Below are 15,664 nucleotides of genomic sequence, written 5' to 3'. Positions count from 1 at the left end.
TGACCGAAATCTTTGTCTTTGCTTTTAAAACACAGGGGAAAGTGAGTGACACCTGCTGGAGTTGTGTGCATCTGCTTTACAGAAGCGACCGTATCTTCCCTTACTTTGTGTAAATGACTATTATGTCGAAATTATTTCTCAGCAATTATGCCAGTTTACGCTTCCCTCCCACTTCGATCACTGCACTCGGCCTCTCTGTAATTAGGTAATGTTCTCTTTTTATGCTATTGCGGTGTCCTCCATCTGTGCTTTCCTCTAACTGTCCTCTCCTTGCCTCCTCCTCCTGTCTGTGTCCTGATGTGGTGGAGCGGGTGGCAATCCTCCTCCTGGTCCCCCCTTTAGGCTTCTCATCTGCTCCACTGACTCTCATCCACTTGACATGGGAATAGGTTCATTAAGCAGAGCATGCCTTGTCTTTCGGTAATTTAGTACTGGTGGCGATTTGGTATTTTAGGAGCACACAGGTAGGTTCATCACAGGGCCTTTGTTTTCGCACCTCACCCATGAGGATCAAGCATCCCGCCAGTGCTCGGTCATTCTTCAGCTTAAAATGCATATTGCCACTGTGTTCGTACTGTGAATGGGTAGCTAGAGTCCACTTTACTGAGGCATGATGTTTGATGCTGTCTGCTGATGTGAGTGCAGCTAAGTGCCCTGCCTCTATGTGCTAAGCTCTCCCCATACTTTGTTGACCCCCACCCCACTCCCCAACTACGCAATGGAATTCGAGTACCTTGCTCAAGGGTCCAAGGGTATAACAATGGCCCTTCTTGGAACTGAACTGGCAACCCTTTGTGTTACTTTCCCTGCTGGCTGCACAGTGCACAAATCAAGTTCAGGTTGTAATTTCCTGTATATAAGGTTCTTGTCACTTCCTTAGATTGTTTTTGTACTCTTATTGGATCTGGATAAGAACACCTACCAAGTGACAGAATATAATGTGAATGTCGGTGGGCTCTTGTAATACTTTACTAACTACCCTTAGCAAAGTGATGCACTTATTTGGAAGTCGCTCTGGGTAAGAGAATCACCTAAATGATGTAATGTAATGTAATATAATGTAATTAGTTTTTGCAAGAGGTCAGTAGTGTAGTGCAGGTTACTCTACTAGAGTAGAGTGCTTGTGGTTGTGTGATGGCAGCCTTGTGCAGCCTTTCAGCATTTTTTCTCTTTACCTTAAGATTACAGGTGATCCCCCCCCCATGTATCATGGTCACCAAATGAGGTCCTTGTCATATTTTACTCAGACTGAAATTTAGTCATTAGAACCACCACATTACATCGTAGAGTATAATATGCAGGGAAATGGTTTCAGTTTATTTTCAGCAACAACATGAGGGAACAACTTCCAGTAAGCTTTAATAATAAGGTTATGTTGTATTCAAAACACAAACAAGTGCTATTTGCTTCTCACATACATATATCTATATATGTATGTATGCTCCCCTCCCAAAAATAAGAAGCTAATGGAGTATTGGTGCATACTTTAAATAAAATCTACTTAAGTTGTGGTGGTGGTGAGTCATGTAAGTACATATAAGCTATTCAAGTACATTAAATGGAAAATATGACAGCCGGGCCTCCAGTTAAACTGTAACAGAGGAAAGGTGACAGCGGTCTGTGCTGTTTGCCAAGGCCTAGGCACTGCTCAGTAATATCGGTGTGCTCTTTTCATTCGATCTAAAGGTCATTGTAGTTGATCCTACCACATGGAAAACATGAGTCTCTTGTGGCCACTGTATGATCAGTGTGACTCTGGTTCACTTAATAATCATAAATGTTGAAAGACAAACTTATATTGGTATCACAGATCTGTCTTCTTCCATAGTTTGCACATGTACTTTTCAAGGTGCTTACTGAAACCTATTATACATCCTGTATAATATAGGTATGAATTTGCACAAACCTGGCCTGCCTAAGGGGAAATCCTCAGATCAGGTCCATCTTCACTGGGGCCAGAACAATGTTTTTCTCTTTCTCTTCCCTCAAGCTCTATTTGAGGGAGAAGTGACATTTTTAACTAAAACATTACAATGATTAAAAAGTCCCTCATTTGTTGCAAGATGACCTATGAGTAATTTTTTTTTCTTTTGATCTTGTATAATCTGTAATGTCTAAAGTGATGTTACCTTGCACATAACTAATACCAATTGGGATGGCAGGTTTGTCATTTGTCAAGTTACAGGCTGGCATGGGCATAACCCATACTCATACAGCATCAAGACTTGGGCCTTTTTGCTGCAGAAATAACCACAGCGACACTGCGGTCTGACTCAGTACAAACATTAACTTCTGTGCTGTCAAAACTCATTTTACCATACAGAATTTGTACAGAATCTCATACAGTCTTACTACATTACACTATTTAGCAGACACTCTTACCCAGAGCGACTTCCAAATAAGTGCATCACTATGCTGTAGTTATTGAGAACTCTTACACGAGGTCACTAAAATATTGAGTTACGTGCCCAAATAGTGTTGCATGCTTTTTTAAAATAGAAAATATGGACAGATAGGGTAGATAGAGAATAGATAGGATACAACACCCAGACATTTTCACTTTTTTCCCTTTCTTCTTCTTCACCACCTTAAGTTTCCTGTTGAATTACACTATTGCATGTTTCAGTAATGCAGTTTGTCTTCACTGTTGGTCTCTCCTCATATTCAGCCAATTGCCACACCTGTTCATTGTAGTCAACTGAAAGTTGTTGGGGTGATATTACATACTCCTCCAGATCAGTTACATTACATTATTGTCATTTAGTAGATGCTCTTATCCAGAGCAACTTACAACTTTTACATGTTATCCATTTATACAGCTGGATGTGTGCTGAGGCAATTATGGGATAGGTTCCTTGCCTAAGGGTACAGCAGCAGTGCCTCAGTGGGGAATTGAAACAGCAACCTTTCAATTATGTGCCCTGCTCCTTATCAATATACCACACTTCTGCTGTCAGTAATACTAGGGTGTGAGGGAGAACCTTCACCTTTTCCCCCATTTGTTTATGTAATTGTCAATCTGTTAAATATTTAAGCATTGTTGTCTCTCCATTTTCAGCCTTGTCAATAACTGAGCTTGTTCACATCAAATGCATCTGAACAAGTTAATTGTTTAATTGTTGGCGGTAATTTTCAATATGCATGGTTTGATTGAACAAAACTAGCCATTGGTTAATGAACCACACCTGCCAAATTAAAGGCACATACAATAGAGGCGTGTGGCTAGAGTGAGTAGGCTCACTTTTTTTTGCCTGACTGTGTATGCTCAGACTGGTTTCTTTTGTTTGTTAGTTTTTAAAATAAATTATTGGGTTTTTTTGAGCATTTGTTCTTTTGGTTCATTTTTGTGAGCAGTGTTGACCAGCTTCTCCATGTAAAGAGTGGGAGTTTATTATGCAGTATTCACTCTGCATCTCCTTTATTGGATTTACTGATTTTACTCGTCATTATAAGCCTTAAAACCTTAGTCATACAGTTCTTGATCACTTAATGATGGATCACCACTTAGGAGGCATTGCTTGGTAATGCTGTGATCAACCAGCTGAATCCATGAGTTAATAATTTTTCATGTTCCTCAAAATACACAATGTGAGCTGTCCGGCTGTGATCGTGCGTACCATTATTAAATGCAGGAATGTTACCAATGACAAGCAAATCTACTCTTGTAGAGGATAGGATGCAGGAAGATTCCAATTTTACTCTTACCACTACCCTTTAGCACTAGCTGAGCTCTAAAGCCCAGGTTCAATCCCAGTCCTATCATCAGCCAGCAATGACCAGGAGCCCACAGTGGTAAAATTGCCTTCATTCCTTCATCAGATGCTCGAATTCCGATAAATTCTTTATCAGCTGGCATTAGTTAAAAGCAACATTACAGCTTGGGGTGCCAGCAAAATATTAATTCAGTCTGTTATTGGCTTTTTTTGGCTAAGGAGGAACAACATATCAAACTGTAAATTTTTTAGAATTTTTAGCATTTATGACTTCCTTGTCAGGTGGCTCTGTGTGATAAAAAAGAAATCCCCAAATGTCTGTTTGTAATCAGATACTGATGACCCAGTTTCTGTGCTTTCAGCACAGAAAGTTTGTCTTCATTAGATGTAAGGTGTTACAGCATTAAAAATTCCCTATAACAGCAGGTGCAGTCCCAGTAACTCAGATGACAGATGTCCAGACATGTCTACAGATGTCTAAGATCCTGTACATCGTCTGAGATCATATTGGTCAGGCTCTATGTCAGGGCATGCCTTGACTGATGCTGACCAAACAGTATTTGTAATTTATATACATTTCCCATATCTATAACAGACATATGTTCATGGACACATGGAACTTAGATGTTCTGTTAACTCTTATTCAACAGAATTGTCAGTAAAGCAGAAAAATCTGCCTTTTTTAAAATCCTTTTTCATACTTTGAGTAGCCCTGTTGCAGACATATCAAATAAAATTCCAAGGCTATAGGAAATAACGTGGATTGGAGCAATGAGCCAGAGAAAATTATTTCCGTTAACATTATGCTAATACACAAAACATAATTCACTGTTAAATCAGTTTGTCACCACAAATATGTCACTGGGTCACTATAATCTATACTAGCCAAAAAGATGTTATTTACCCAAACATTTTGGCAGATGACTTATTGAAACAGTTTTGCTTTGGGGGCTGCATCTCTCCACCCTGTTATAGTTTGTTTTACACAACAACGCAGCTCTATAGGGATTGTTCTTTAAATAATTCATTGCTGAGCGTGAATCCAAATAATTCATTAATGGACATGATAAAACTTGATTCTATCTCTTCTGTGACAGTGAATGATGCTCGTTTGAAGATAACCTATATACACTACTGGGCCGCTGTTCAAAACAGTGAGTTCAGGAAATCCTTTTTTGAACTTCAGTTTAAGTTCAAGTAAAGACCTCTACCTCTCGTTTAAATATCCTCTCTATTTCCATGTGTGTTCCCTCTGAACTTTCACAGGAGGAGTTTTTCTCATACATTATGCATCTAATGTGTAACCCAGCATGAGGTACACTAAAAGACTGGATACATGATATGTAATATTAGATCCCAGGTAGCTCAGTAGTTAAATCACTCAAAAGTGCAAATGTATGCAATTCACCTTTCCAAAATATGAGGAAAAAGTTGTGGCCTTCAGAATTGATAGAAGTTATGACTTGTAAAATTGTATTACCAAATATTACTGAAAGCATTTACAGTAGAATTTTGAAGTAAATGGGCATAACTGACATTTAAAAGTAACACTTTTAGCCAAAAATGAAATGTTGCAGCAGATACTGTGAATAGGAATTAGCTAGAGGAGAATGGAATAACACAAACCAATTTATCAGTCTATATTTTCAAATGGTTTTGTTGATCACATAAGCAGCCACTAAAATAAGACTGGACATTTACAATATAGTATGATCATTTCTCTTCAGTCCATAAGCAATGTACCACTACAATATCTTGAACATCTAGAACCACTTTGTTATTTTAATTTTGACCTGGTAAACTGTATCAGATTAACAGATCACAATTTGTCACAGTTTTGTGTGGATAGTTTGTTTGATTTTGGGCCTATAAGGAAAATCTTGATTAAAATGTGCAATGATTGATCTATTCTTAGATCCTTATAAACAGTATCACTCAAATAGTCAGCAGTCTACATCAGGATAATATACTGTACGTAAAGGAATGGATTACTGCAGGCATACAGGTATGCCCTCAAGACTTAGCATCCCAAACCCCTCCCCCCAAAGAAGGGACTGAAATTATGGATTTTAATGGATTTGTAATGGAAATTTCAGGGTAATATTACTCATATCTCGTTACACATCTACAACAATACATATTAAAAGCAGGTGAATGCATGCAGTAAACCCACCTGTAAACATCACTGCACTGTACAATAGTCAGATCCTTTCACTGCCATTTTCTGAAATCTCCAGTCTCTTCTCATGTAAATTTCTCAGTAATAGCTACCCCTGTTAAAGTGATAAGAATCTGCTGAGATGTAATTTAAGAAATCTTGGGACCAAAATCCAATTTGTTCTGACCAGAATAAATGGTACTCCATTAAGAGTTAATGAAACTTCAAACTCTTGAGGTTTCTCATCTCTGGCTCTCATTGTTTTCTATTTTGACCATCCAGTAAAATAGCTTTTCTTTATATGTGTCATTATGTTTGGTATGACTCTTGCTTTCTCTACCTTTTTTCCTCACTGAAAACAATCCACCTTAACCAGAAATTTGGTCATTAAGCTGGTGTTGGGGGAGGATTTGTTTGTTTGTCTTAGAGACAGACAAGTCCCGGCATGAAACTTCCAAGCAAAAGCAAAACCTTTCCGTGGGCTAACCCACAACTCCCACAAAGCCACACATGTAGGGCACCCTGCTGCCATCTTTTTTTGACTACCACACAGAATTCTGCCCTCTCGACATCTGCAAGTCCCAACATGTGCAGGCTTGAACCCTGCTGACTAATTTAACATTTACTGTGGTTAATAAATATGAATGATAATTGCGTTGAATGATCAAGTGCATTTAAATGTCATAAGAGTCTTCTAAGTCAAATGAATACCTTCTTTCAATTTAGTCATTTAGCATTAAGTGTTCTATCTTATACACTATACATGTATATGTTATATATAACATATGTTATATAACATATATGTTGTGCCCTCAATATTAATTCATACCCCTGAGTAATAGAAAAAAAAACATGATGTCACAGAAAAATGTATGTATCAGTGAGCATTTTTCTGCCAGATCTAGAATAAGAAAAAGCCTCGACCTAGTTCCTCACTGGCCCCTGTGTCCCCAAAATCAAAATTCCTTTGTAGCAATATGTGAGGGAACGACACTGAAAATGCAAGGCATAAATTAAGGGTTATTCAAGTCCTAATGAAACTGTGAAGAAGCGTGTTTATTTTTAGCTTGGTTTTTTGGGTTCAGGCAAGTGCAGAGAATGTGTTAAACAGTTTCCTTAAAATATATTTTTGTTTTATCACTTTATCCATTTTCCGTTCTGTGTGTTGTGTGTTTCTTTCCTGGACTAAGAAAGCTCAATTCACAGTGTGCCAGGAGCAGGGGTGTGGTCACGAGATTTGGGGGGGGGGGGGGGGGTCCTAGTAATTATCACAATGTGCCATAAAGTACCCCAACAGCTACCACAAGCTACCACGAAGTGCCACAATGTATGGTTTTCAGACAGCTGCAAAACAACTTTTCAGGACTTTTTAATCAAACCATGGCTTTTCAAACACACAATAATGATTAAAGACATGTGTCCACTAGCTATAGAAAGCTACTTCTGCTATGATAGTACTTCCACTTCCACGTACTTCAGCATCATGCTGACAACAATGGCTTACAGAGAGATATAGAGCCAAATCAGGAAAAGCAAATGTACTGTCTTCAAAGAATTTTGCTGAGTTGGCCATCTAATGTCATGAATGCAAGTTAGAGTGTCTTCTTGTGTGCAGCTCCAGACATGTAACACCGCAGGCATGGGATTTTTCTGCCAGGAAATGCGTTAGGTATCCATTTTCAGTAGACGAAAATCTTAAAAGAATGAAAAGTTCAAATTCAAAGTAAGTGCAAAAACAAAAAGGCTTTGCTGAAGCATCATGGAGTTAGCCTCCCTGCATTCAGCAAAAACGATGACCTAATCTACACAGATTCTGTATCACTTGACATTTTGGAGAAATCCCAGCCTAAATTGACAACTGGGGTCAATGGATGCATACTGATGGAAATAACTTGCATCAGATGACCTCTGCCGCTTGATGTTGATGAATACCAACACTATGTGGAAATAATAGCCTTGGGTGGGGACCATCTCGGGTATGAATCACATTTTTGCTCTTGCAGCTGTATTGGGAATCCCAAACCAGAAATATTTCTCCCTGTTGACTAGTGTGTCTGGAGAAGAAGGAAAGGAGGAAGAGAAACGTTTTTGTATCACAATATTTCATTATATTTCTAGTGACAGAATATGCATTTTCCTTTGACCTTTTATAGTTTCCAAAGGTTTTTCACAGCCCTCCTTGACACAATTGGTTAAAGGAAGAGGAGTCCAAGAACACTGTGTAACTGCTAGTATCACATGGATATCACTGTCACGGAAGCAGTGTGTGAGGAGAACAGCCACTCTCTGGGCAAAAGACAACTGCAAAAAGTGAGCATACTTTGTCAAAACAAAGAAAAATGGTTTGCATAAGCAGCTTTGGGCAGCAGAAAATGGGCAAGTGGCAGCTATGGTTTGCATTGAGGGAATATATGCCATACACTCTGTGGTGATGTTGATGTAGCTGAATAAGGAATTCCGAAATATTGCCACAGTGTAACAGTGCAATTGGTTTAAAATTGATACATTATGACATACTAAAATTTGGTAATTTACAGGGATTTGAAATATGTCTATGGTGCATATTAATTGAAATCTACAGATTTTTCTGATGTTATGATCTTTCCCATAATCTACTGACATTTCACAGAATTTCGGTCAAAAATTGCATATTTTTCAATAAAGGTGGTATGCGGGTTAGTAGTCATGAATGATTGCTTTACTCATGTTGGTTTATTCTGATTAGCCTTTTGAAGGACAGGTATGGAAACAAGGAGGGATTGCAAATATTGAAAACAAGGGCAAGGGCAAGATTTTTTGGCAGAATATTGTTATCTGATCAGATGTGATTTCATAGCAAAACTTTTTTTCATGTAACTCTGTCCCTCTAATGACCCCCGAAGTGTAATGAAATTGAAATAATGTTGATGAGGCATGTAGACCTGAACATTCTTATGAAAAAGCATTGTCAAACATATCAAATATATCAATAGTTGTGCTGGCCCACCATCATCATAATATTTTGGTACTGTGATATGAGAATTCAGATGTCGTTTTTACACTATGTGCACTCTAAGTTACCCATCCGCATGTATACGTTAATGTGTATGCACAAACTTAGTCTGTAATTCCCTGCAAATTCTAACCCCCTATATGCTACAAGCTTAAGTAATACCACTTCCATGTACACATACAGTGGCAAAAACACACCCACACTCACGCACACAGGATGGAGAGAGGATGAAGGTGGACGGATTCTCTGGGGAGCTCTCCAGAGTTCCAAAAAAAGTGAAAAGGGAGTGTACAGTGAGAACGTCTATTTCTCTCTCTCTCCTTCCAGTTGTGTGTGGTAGCTTGTGACTGTGGTACTTTGCAGCTGATTGATATAGCTTTGAGGTTGCTTCCTTTACTTTGAAGTCATTTGTGGTACTTTGCTAGAGCTGTCTGTGGTTGTTTGTAGTACTTTGTGGTACTTTGTGGTAGCTAGTTGTAGTACTTTGTGGTTGGTTGTGGTACTTTGTGGTAATTAGTAGGACCCCTTTTAGGAGGGGAAAAGAGGTTGTATTTGTTGATTATACGTAACAAAAATATTTGGGATTTAGTTAAGAAATGTATGTTACATGTTAAACAAGAATTTGTCTGAGTGTTGTTATTTTACCATTTTTTACCAAGTGCAGCTCTAGAATTGCCTTATGCTGTATATGAGTCATGTACAAATATATTTTTTTTTCTTTTTCCCTGAAATGGACATCCTACTCCTGCCCCTGTCGTTCATTTCTTCACATTATCACCAACCATCCTGCTGAAAATGCACAGGGGGGGCGACAAAATAATGGAAACACCAAATGAACCAAATGAAAAAGGACCCATTTTCATACTCATACATTCATACTCAAAGTAACTAAATCTGAATTGGAAAGGAGTCTGCACATGATTCATGTTAATGTGGATACTAATTACCAATATGTCTCTGTTCGAAAAGATGTTTAGAATCTGTTTATTTATTTTATAGCATATTTTATACAGTAAGGTTTTACAAAGTGTTTCACACAGACATAATATAAAGAAATAAAACAATGAGCAAAGACAGTTTATAAGGTTAAAATTAGTAAGATTTATATAAAAGAAATGAAATACGGGAGAGATCCTCAGTGAATAATAAATAAATAAATGGGGAACCAATGCAACCCCCATAAAATATTTACAAATAACATAAAAGTAAAAGAAAAATAAAATGAGCTCACTGAAACGCCATTATCATTAAGTGTGTTTTGAGCTGTGATTTAAAAAGTGGAACTGAAGGAGAATCTCTGATAAAATGAGGGAGTGCGTTGTTAGCAAAAGTAAACTAAAAGTGGCCTGTCCTTGATTCTTAAAACAGCTGTTTGAAACATGTAGGGGTTCAGCAGTGGCTGACCTAAATGCTTTCTCTAGTTCATATGGTAGAAATGTGTTCTTTCTGTGATCAGGTGCTGTCCTTTTTTACTTAAAAACTACTTAAAAACAACAATAATCAGCTCTAAAACTGAGCCAAACTGCGAGCCAATGCAAGGATTTAAACACTGGGGTAATGTGCTTCTGCTTTATGTCCAGGTCAGTACCCTGGCTGCTGAATAATCTTAGGAATAAATAATAATATTATTCCTAAGGTGATAAAAGGAAACTGCGATATGCATATTATGGGATTTCAAATTAAGATCTGAGTATTACCCCCAGCTATGATGTCAACTGTCAAGTTTAGTCTATGAGACATCAAATCCGTGCAAAACAAAACTCTACCTCTTGGGACCTACTAAAAGAGCTTCTGTCTTGTTTTGGTTTCATTTCAAAAAGTCTTTTTGGAATTCAAATGTTTATGTCTGACAGACATTTAGTTAAGACTAGAACTGAAGATCTTTCCCCAAGCTCATGAGTTGGATGCAGTTGAGCATCATCAGCATAACTATAGAAGGACATGCCATTACTGCTCATAATAACACCAACCAGGAGCATGCACAGTGAGAACAGAAAACAACCAAGAAGTGAGCCCTGTGAGACCCTGCAAGTAATGCTAGCTTTTTGTGACAGAGTCACTTAGAGTAACAAACATTTTTCTGTCAGTGTGATATGGTTTAAAATTGTTTCACATTTTGTAGTAATATTCTATGGACCACTGTATCAAAAAGAGCACTTAATTAATCAGCATGCAGAAATGACCAGTATCTAGATTTAGTTGCAGATTGTTAACCACTTTGATGAGGGCAATCTCTGTACAATGGTGGGACCAAAGTCCAACTCTCCATAAAGTTCTTGAGAGTTGTCTTAGAAATGGGTATAATGTTACTTAATAGTGATATATCAATGTCATTAGTATTAGCATATGTTTATAACTCTGGGTGAAATGAGTCATCCACATTATTTAAAAATGAGATTTGGGCATTCTGTGATTCATCAAGCACCTGTGAGTTCCTCAGATGATGTCAACTGAGTGGCACCTCATTCCCAGTTAGCACCCCAGTGGTGTACTGTGTAACTCATAGTGGGGAAAAATGGCTAATCGCTGCACCTGAGTATTGGTAAATGGAAAAGGGTATTGGTAAATGTTCTCTTTCAAAATGCTTAGAATGCAAAATGCTCCATAAAACAAGTGTTCCTCCTAATAGCAATTCACATTAAACTGAAATATGCTCATGTCCCAGAATCCATCATCTTGAAACAACAATCCTCTTATCTGAAATGTGAAATACTTTTTTTTTAATTAACTTGAAATAGGTTCATCTTTTTTGCAAGTGTACAGTATTCCATTCTCTAGGTGTAAGAAGATTGTAAAATCAAATGATTTCACATAAATAATAAATAAAGTGTTGTCCAAAAGTTTTGGGCTCTTAGAAATTAGCATATGACCCTGTATTCACTGCTAGAGATTCATGTGATTATTTTTCATATATTAAAATGTAGCACACAGTATATAGTAGTATATGTAATATACATGTATTTACATGAAGGATTATACTTATACACTTGTGTGTATATGACCAAACTCTAAGACTGACTTCATATTTTAATTATTGAAGGCAGTCCTATTCATTTTTTTTACATCCCAGGTTTTAAAAGTTTTATTTTATCATCCTTTCACAGAGGTCCTCAGTGTCTGAATACAAGTAGTCATCATGGTAAATGTTTCGAGATAAAATGAGCATTAAGATTATACTCCTAGGGAGAAAGAATGTTTGTGATAACTGTACGCCGGAAAATAGACTGGATATGGAGCACCCGATGAATCAGTACAATGAAATTCAACCCCTATGAATATGCAGCTATTGAAATCCTTAGATCTTAGGATCCCTTTACCCTATATCTTCCCCTGAAAGGGCAAGGTTGTTTTGAAACCACAGTGAAATTTTCCAGTACTTTCAGCACTTTCTTTTAACAGTTTCAAAGCAATTTTCTTAGCAGTGTAATGAAATGCTAAAATGCTAAATGCTAAAAATATATTTCCAGCAAGGCAACAAAATTTTGCAAAACCAGTAGACTGGGGAAAGTTGTAAAAGGTATCCTCTCTAAGACTGAGCACTGAAAATCAGGCCAGCAGAGTCACCCTTCTTGCCATCTTTGTTTCTTGAAATGACAACATCCATTCCTGAGGAAGCTAGGCAAACTATGCAAATGATGTAAACTGATTAATTTACTTTATTGACAAGTGACACTAACACCATTTTTAATTTGAATTAACATACTATCATTAAATTGCCACAGTAAAGTGAGACCACTTGAGGTGAGGGCTCCCTTATATATGAATGTGAACTCTTCTTATTTAATTCATGAAGTCCTGTTGTTGTTTAACTGCCTGTAGCACATTGATTATGACAATAGACTTCTACCTGAATGGCCAAGCTTTGTAGCCCAGCTCATCAGTACTGTCAATATTTCATAAAGACAACTGAATTTTCTTGCAGGGGCACCACAAATACAATTTTAATACTTGTTTTGACAACTTGATGTGTGTGTGTGTGTGTGTGAGTGTGTGTGTGGCGGGCGAATTTAGCCCTAGATTCAAATGATCAGTTTGTTATTAAGCAGCTTCAGGAGTTCATAACGAGTTGATCATTTGAAACAGCTGTGTTGGAGCAGGGAGAGATCTAAAACATGCAGGACAAGGGGTCCCTCCAGGAGAGGGTTGAGAAACACTGCCTTATGCATTTGTAAGGTCGTGTTGTTGCATTATATTATTGTCATTGCTATTGTGCTTACAACTCCTTTCATTGTAGAACATCATCAGCTAACAAGCCAACTAACTGCGTGCTTTTGTTAAAGTGACGCTTTGTATATGGTGCCCACTGCCCGTCCCCCCCCCCCCCCACATTGTTCATGCTATTGAAATGTCGGTCTGTACTGGAATTGTAGTCTCATAAACCAGCGTTTTTAAAAACCACGGGCAGAAATCAGCTTTATTAAATTACAGCGGCACTGTATGTAACAATGTCATTGTTCTTGCTGTGTTTTCCCAAATGTTTCGCTAACAAGCGAATTATCTGCATGCTCGTGTTTAAGTGACAGATTACTGACATGTTTTCCCCAATTGTCCAAGCTAATAAAATGTTGGCCATTATTAAAAGTAATCTTGATTGGTAACACATTTTGATTAAAATTAGGTTTTAAAGATTTAAATGTTTCCCCCTTTTCTGTATAAAAACTACTCTGTTCTGTGACATTTACACTGTGAAATGTGTTGAATGGCAAATGTATGATACTGCTGATACAGTACATAATACCACTACTATTAATACACACAAATAACGAGAGTATATGGTATTATGACATTTTGAGAACACAAGGCATTTTTGCCATAGTATTTGTTAAACATGAAACATTGTTAAACAAATATATTGAAACAAAAAAAACTTAAACAGACTCTGTTGTTGTGGGGGGGGGGGGGGGGGGGGGGGGGGGGCACTGGTCCTGGGCCTGTCACCGTTGTTGTTCTTTGGAACATTGCAGTTTGCCTTTTTACATTACATTACATGCATTTAGTAGACGGTCTTATCCAGAGCGACTTCCAGCATAATAGAACATAAGTGTATCCATTCAATTTAAATGCGCAATAGTGTCCAGGCTAACAACACCCCTAGAACAGTCAGTGTGAGCATGACAGTATTCGAGCCCTACCACAAGTTAACTTGTGCAATCTGACAGAAGCCAAGTAGGCTATGCTAAGATACAACAGCCCGTAGAATACTATAATGAACCCACACGAGGCTACCACTGATTGGAATTTCAGCTGCCCCTGCTTTCAGTCAAACCAGAGGTTGCACACACATACACCTAGAACCAGATGGCATGGATTATTTAAAATATGTTCTTTATTGATAATTCATAAGCCAGACCCTCCGTTTGCAAGATACAGGGACGGGATACCCCACTCAGTCTCTTAAGAAAAAGGCTACCACACTTAATAAAACACAGTAAAACCACCGCAAAGTCACAGTCAATATAAGGCACTCCTTCAAATTACAGCCCACCCCACACAACATAACCGCCCAACTAGATGCGCCCCCCACAATAATATCCAACAACAGAGAATAGTCTGGGAAAAAGTTATACCACCCGCACTAACAAGGACAATACAAGACATTCAAAGAGTAGTTAAAAAGGGAACTCCCCTATACACGTCCAGACCCTCCCTCGGATCGTGGCGTTAGTGGACTGCACCTCAGAGACGGGAGCTTTGTCAGGTGTATGAAGAGGGGGAGAGATCGCTCAGCTTGTACCACAGCAAACTGAAGCGGGGCGAGCAATCACTTAGCACTGCGGCGCTCCTATCCCAACCCCACTACCTAAACTACGCTCATATTTGCTGTCCCTACCCTAACTAACTTTCTTCATCGGCGGCGGCTCCAGCGCCACACACTCATCCTGACGCACCTGCCATTCCCTTATCTCTCCTCACTTAAAACCACCTCTCAGGTGCGCCTCATTACTCTGATTGCTCCCCCGCCACTGTTCAGCAGCCCCCATACCACACCCTCAATCAGTCGGCTTATTCACAGTTCATCACAATACGGTCAAAATACATCACAATACATACATGTAAACCTAGGGTTAGGGTTAGGGTTACGGTTAGGTCGTCACGGTGGCAGAACGTGGCTTTAGCTCCCGTAGACTTTCATGCAAAATTCACGACTTTCTCAATGTTATTAAATAACTTTACCATGTTTCTATAATGTCGGTATAATTTTTTTGCATTGTAGCAGTCACATACTACAAAATATATTCCCACCATCATGATCACATGAGTAACTTCAGAGATTTATTCTAACACGGGTTTTCCCCCATAAAGATAGCTGACCGAATGCACGTGTCAGCCAGCACTTTAACAGTCACTGACCGTCTTGGCTCAAGCTAAATTAACTTATTGATTGTCTCTAGCCTTAGATAAAACATAAAACTTGCACATTGGGATTTTGCTTCTTAATAATACTACACCTGACAGCACAACTCTTCGCTATTACTATTAGGCCTACTGGGGATCTGTTGATATGTGGCTAAACTGTTACCTAGCTGCTAACGCTAGGTAACATTACTAGCACATAGAATCATATGGTTTTCCCTGAATCGGACACGTTAACTTTACAATTTTTTTTAAAAAATTGTAGGTGCACAGAATTATTACTGTAGACAGATATTATTTAATACAGGCTACATCTGATAGATCATGTAAAAATTATAAAATGTAAGATTACATGATGATAACACAATAAAAAACTGTCGAGAATGGTCAATTTTCTAATATCTAATTCATTTTTCTGCGATTTATAGATCCTAAGGATTTTCTATG

The sequence above is a fragment of the Megalops cyprinoides genome, chromosome 2 (assembly GCF_013368585.1).
Source record: "Megalops cyprinoides isolate fMegCyp1 chromosome 2, fMegCyp1.pri, whole genome shotgun sequence".
NCBI classification, from domain to species: domain Eukaryota; kingdom Metazoa; phylum Chordata; class Actinopteri; order Elopiformes; family Megalopidae; genus Megalops; species Megalops cyprinoides.
This window is presented reverse-complemented; position numbering follows the sequence as displayed.